This window comes from Strongylocentrotus purpuratus, unplaced genomic scaffold, assembly GCF_000002235.5.
Source record: "Strongylocentrotus purpuratus isolate Spur 01 unplaced genomic scaffold, Spur_5.0 spur5_scaffold_16, whole genome shotgun sequence".
In the NCBI taxonomy this organism is placed as follows: Eukaryota; Metazoa; Echinodermata; class Echinoidea; order Camarodonta; family Strongylocentrotidae; genus Strongylocentrotus; species Strongylocentrotus purpuratus.
The window spans coordinates 1,927,355-1,933,515 of NW_022145601.1; the positions used below are offsets into that span (position 1 = coordinate 1,927,355).

A 6,161-nucleotide genomic window follows, 5' to 3' on the forward strand; every position below is an offset into this window, starting at 1 on the left:
CTTCATTAGGCTATTATATTTCAGCATAACCTACATATAATAAACTGATTGCATACTTTGAATGATATATATATATTGCAGTATTATCCTAAAATAAAAATAGAATTTCTCATCAAAATAATACATTTAACAATATAATACACAGGTCATATATATATATATATATATATATATAATATATATATATATATATATATAGCCTAATACAGAAGCTATACTGTAAACATCTTTAAAACTTTACATGCAATCATTGTTACACATTTAAACTTTAAAAGGCATAACTGCAGTCAGGTATTATCCCAAAGTATGGATGGGGCATCACCTGAAACATACCACATCAGGTAATAAGGCCAGGCAAAGTAAATAATAAGTATGAAGTGGGCGCTTGATCACATTTGAATACAAACAACTTACCTAGATTTTAACTAGTGGGTTACCGAAAAAAAGGAAACCATCAAGGAATTTAGATGATGACCAAGGACTTATAATTGTCACTTCTCATATGTTTAGTACAGTACTAAACTTTTGGAGGGGATAACTTCGAGGAACTTGTACAATGGTGATCATCTTGCTATCTCTCAACGCAATATTAGAGAAAGCGAAAAAACTGGTTGGGCAAGGGTTTACCAAATTGTGCATGAGCTATAAGATACTTCATGTTTGTATAAGGGATCTTATTTGGTTATTGTGTACATGCAAATGTAACAGAAATAGTATGGTTGAATGCTCAATCCTTCAACTGAGAGAAACTAAATGAGCAAATACATGTACTGGATATAGCATAATTATATGAAAGTTAACCATATAATCATATGTATTTACATGTATATGTACATACGATGAGATGGTTTCATGTTGCAATGCCCAAGGTTATTTGTTAACACTTTGTATATCTATGATTAGTGATATTGTATTCAGACTGATGAAAGAGAACCTTTTAAGCACACCATAACCTGTAAAACACTACATAAGAACATAAGGATGACACCATGTATACTTCTATCATGTTCAAACCACAGCTAGTTAAGGTATATGGTTGAAACTATACTGCATTATACTGCTATACTATCCTCAATGATATACACACAAGCATCACAAAGAGGTGGCAGAAAAATATATTAAATCAAGAATTAAATAAGGTTGCTTCCAAAATCAAAGAGGGTGATTGTCCTCTAAAAAATGTTAAATTTGGAAATTGTATTGCTTTATTAAGGCTTATTTTGTTCATTCAATTACCGGTAATGGGAAAATCTACACAAAACAACGAAAAGAAAGTAAACAGCAATGAACAATGAAATATAGGTTTGCTAGCATTGCCAAAAGATATTACACATAGAGTATTGATTAGAAGGAGTCAATGATAGGATTCCCTTAGTTACCAAGTTGTTGATAATACTAAAAAAGTTGAACACATTCCCCAGAATTTGGATTTGCATGTAATGGGAAAATACCTCAAAATCACTATATGATTTTAGGATATTTATGGTTGAAGAAAAAAACTTGGTTAAAGTGTATCAGGTTATGCACACACATGCATGTACATGAATATACTACCCTTAAAAGACACACCTGTTAGGACAATGTTAATTGAATATGAGCATGAGCCAACATCTCCAACTAGCAACTTTCATTGCCAATTGCTAATTTTAAGGATGCATACATGTAGCTACATAATTGCTTTAACTCAAATGAGCTGAATATTATGCATCCATCTGCACTCTATATAGCACTGGCTTTTGTAAAATCTGTAGTTTTTACTAGTTTTACACACAACATTAAAGTTATACTTAAAACTTTGTGTAGCTACAATACCATACAATATTTAAAGGGATCCGGTAACTTTGTCTCAGATTCTGAAACAAAATTCTGGATTTAGCTCATGCTGCAATGATAATTATAGACCTTTAGGTCAGTCAGGAACCCCAGGACTTTTACAAGCCGATCGCCTGTCTGATTATCAAGATATTTATGATTGGAATTACAAATTTTGAAAACCGTTTGCTAAACTGTTTTCATAACACTACAATCTATTGGGGGAAAAGAGTATGGTAAAACCGATCACTCAAAGATTTTTAATTCTTTGAGGCACTTCTTGATCATTTTGAAGCGCAATTTTTTTAGGACTTCAATTTAACACCATATCACAGACACTGATAGCACGTAGGGCCGTGTATCTCAGATTTAACATTGTTAAACGATCCCTTTATTAGAACAAGCACATGATTCCAACAAGAGGGAAATTGGTTTGCAGTAGCAGTTACAAAAATTGCCCCAAAAACTGTAGTAAAAAATGAGAAGTAGAAGATATGCAATATTAAGTACATCCACTTAAATATATAGCAAAGTGCCTCATTATTACCCACTGGCTTTGGCCAAGCCGTATCAAGACAACCACCCCCCAGGAAAATAACCACCCGGATCCACCCTGATAAGAAGTTGGTTTTTATAAAGACAGATTTTAAAACTTTTATTTTGGGGTATCCTTGGGGGTCATTGTCCTCAGGGGGGGGGGGGGGTATTGTCCTTGGGGGTAATTTTCTGAGGGGGTGATTGTCCCGCTGGTAATTGTCACTCCTGATATAACTATGTCATTATGATAGGAAAGAAAAAAATATTTATTAGAGTTCATATTTCTTTTGCAGGGTACTTGACGTTTTTCTGTAAATCGGCATCTTTGTTGTAATGTGGGCTTCTTCACAAGGAAAGTGTCTGTTCTGCTAGATACTCCATCGTTTGGTTCAATTCCCCTTGTAACTTCTGAATTAAATTTCTGCAGACCTTCTCATTTCATGTTTGTTTACACATGGTTGTCTTTCTCTAGACCCTCCTACAGGTGTACTTGGTCATCATCATTTCAGAAAAACCAAGAGCCATGCCGTTAGCCTCTGCCAGGTCCCTCTCAGTGCATGTGTCAAGCAGCATCACCTTGTACTTGATGGGATCCCATATGGAATCTGTTGGTTTGAGAAAAAAGAACAGAGTTTTCATTTGATTTCTGGTCTCAAGATCAGTATGAACAATGACAACAGTTATGTTTCTTTGTGTAGGATTCATTAAAATGTCTATAAAATATCTAACAGATAAAATGTGAAAATCATTCTTTGTTTCAATTATCTTTATCTAGGAAGGGTGTTTCCAACACATGTTTCAAACTAGCAGAATACATCTAAACCATGCTATGGTTATGCAATTCACTTTTAAATGTTATATATTCCTTGTAATTGTTTTTACAAAGAGATGTTTGGAAAGGTATATTAAACATTTTTGTAAGGCTGTCCAAAATTTACACTGCAGTTTGAATAAACTGAAAAAGCACAAGAATTAGTCACTACATGAGTGACATTTTATGGTTATTTCTTAAGTAACCCTTTACCTGTTAATGCATAACATCAAAAGACAACAATATGAACAAGGAACAAAATAATTCGCAACACTAAACGATGTTTTATATTCAGTATGTTACATTACCATATTTAAAAAAAATACATATTACTACAAAATGTAATAGAATAATAGGGCGATTCAAGACAGTTGCGAAATTTGCAACTGATATTTGCAATTGATTGCAACTCAACTTTGTTGCCACGCCCACTAGTCTCCTAAATTTCCTAGGATTTTGTTAGGATTAAAGTTTTAAGAAATAAATAAAATTAACTAGATCTAGCTTTTATTCTTCCCTCTATCTCTCTCTCTCTCTTACTATTAGGGCATTGCTAGAAAGTTCAGTTGCGATCAATTGCAAATTCGCAATTATGCGCAAGACTTATGCTAAGTATGTGCACAATTTATTCCAAACTTATCTTGGATATCATATTACAGTAGGTGTACAATGGATCTCTTACAATACTGATAGCATACTATTTTACTACCAACAAGTAACCAATTTTTTAAAAGTTTGCAAATGAACTGGGTCACAGAAATCTTTAGATTTTGAACATACAGTAATACGTTGATTGTAGTTTTTTTTTTTAATAAATAGACTTGGGCACTGATTTAATTAAAGTATTGATTATTCATCTAACAAAAAAACAAAATTTAGTAACAAAGATAGTACACATAGCTATCTCTTTATGGAATCTGCTTTGCTTTCAAAAATTACATGCCAATTGAGAAAATATAATGTAGCTATCAAAAAGGCTTTTTAAAAAAGAGGATGCATGGTAAAATAATGGCCATCTCCCATCACTCTAATTATATAAAATCATATGTCTTTGTTAACTGCCTCCTTAAAAATCATTTCATTCCCCTGTTATGACTAACTGTATTCAGACTATTGAGAAACAATAATACAAAACAGGTAAATGTAATAGCTCATTGCAAAGTAAACATGTATAAGTTTAAAACAAATTAAAAATGGTCATGAGCATACTAGTACATTATGTTCCGGAGGCATACATTTTTAAGTAGGTATTCATTGAAGAGCTAGAGTACATGCAGCAGGTAATAGACCATCAATAAAAAATAAAATGGTTAAGATGATGGGGCAGGAGTCTGAAATACCCTCATCTTTTCTAAAGTCCAACGTTTCCTAGTAATTAAAATCTATCTACATATACATGTACATACTACATACCTCATAGATTGGCTGCTAGTGGTATACTGGATCATCTTGATCTACCACGTTGTCAAAGGATAATCAAAGCCTCTTGTCCCAGTCAGTGGAGTACACATGTATGCAGTTCTTTCTTCATCTTGACAGTCACCTTGTGCCGCCTCTGCCTTAATAGTGACCAAGTATCTGCCTGCTCCTCTGGAAATGAATATGTGTTTTGAGAATAATCAAAATATATCAAATATTTAACATATCATACACAATACAGGATCACAAGAAGTACATATTCGTATAATATTTCAGTACAGTGTGTGTAATTATTGATCAATATGTCTACATGCTACACCAACTATCGAAAATTACTTTGACAAAGCTAAAGAAATTCATGTCACGTATGCAAATTATGATATTAACATCTTCCAATAAACTTTTGCTAAAAGCATCTCAAAGATGTGATACATTGTACGAGCAACAGTGTGTATATATATGCATCAGTGATAATAACCCTGAATTATGTTGCTCTATGATCTTGGTAACAAACTTTTTCAAATTCAAAAAAAGCGATAAAGCAAAATTGAAATTCATGATGATAACTGATACATGTATCATTCTTTAGTTGTTGTTCATGCATTTATTATTTAATTTTTCATTAAGATACAATCTAATCAAATCAACATATAAATGTATCCAGGGGCGGATCCAGCCAGCAGCAGGGGAGGGGGCCAAAGAGGGGGCCCAATTCATGAGAGAATATTTAGCGGCGAAAAAGCCAGCCAGTGAATAAGCGGTGGAGGGGGGGGGGGGGGGGGAAGAGGAGCAATAATTGTTTTTCTTCTTTTTGGCTCCCGAAAATTGGAAAATCGCGCCGGTCAATAATTGATGATTTCAATAAAAAGATATTCAAAATCATCTGAATGAGTTTAATGCCATCTCTATACAGTAATGTTAGGTGAATCTGAATTTAACATACATGTAGCAACACCACCACCCCTTCAAAACATACATTTGGATTGGATAAAAGTATAACCTTGTTTATTGAATAATTTGTGACTCCATGTTTCAGAGGAAGCTAGAGAATGAAAATTCAAGAGTATCAATATATCCATTATTCACATTACCGGTAGATGGTCTACTGAGGTTCCTTGAGTTAGTGTATAAAACTTCATAATATGTCCTAATTTGGAATTTACATGTAAATCATCTGAATAATATTCACATTTGTGACTTACTATTTACAAGCTCCATTACAAGATTAATGTTCTTGAAATATTAAATTGATCATTACCTTGATAAGCCCAATGTCACATAATATTTTTAGTGGGAAATACATTTGAGAAACATTATGAAAATACTGGAGAAATGCATGTGCAGGTACTAGAATTTATGTTATCCTTGTTCATATTAGTATTTATTTAAAAAAAAAAGTATAATAACTAAAAGAGGTGCAATATGCAGATGACAGTCACTTCTATATTTTTCAGAGAAGAATCATCTGTGAAATATATTTTGGAAGAATTAGGCAGATTTGGAAGCATTGCTGGCCCAGTGCTCAATAAAGATAAAACAATTTTGAAATGGGTGGGCCCTACTCAGCATAAATGAAACTTTC

General features: G+C 33.1%; 1 long non-coding RNA gene across 1 annotated transcript; it reads right to left on the minus strand.

The window, feature by feature from the left end:
- Positions 1 to 2,502: 2,502 nt before the first annotated feature.
- On the minus strand, positions 2,503 to 4,783 carry LOC115924444. Its single transcript, XR_004064302.1, has 2 exons — positions 4,574 to 4,783; positions 2,503 to 2,954 (listed from the first exon to the last, which is right to left on the minus strand). It is a non-coding gene; the product is annotated as an uncharacterized LOC115924444 (long non-coding RNA).
- Between the last annotated feature and the right edge of the window lie 1,378 nt (positions 4,784 to 6,161).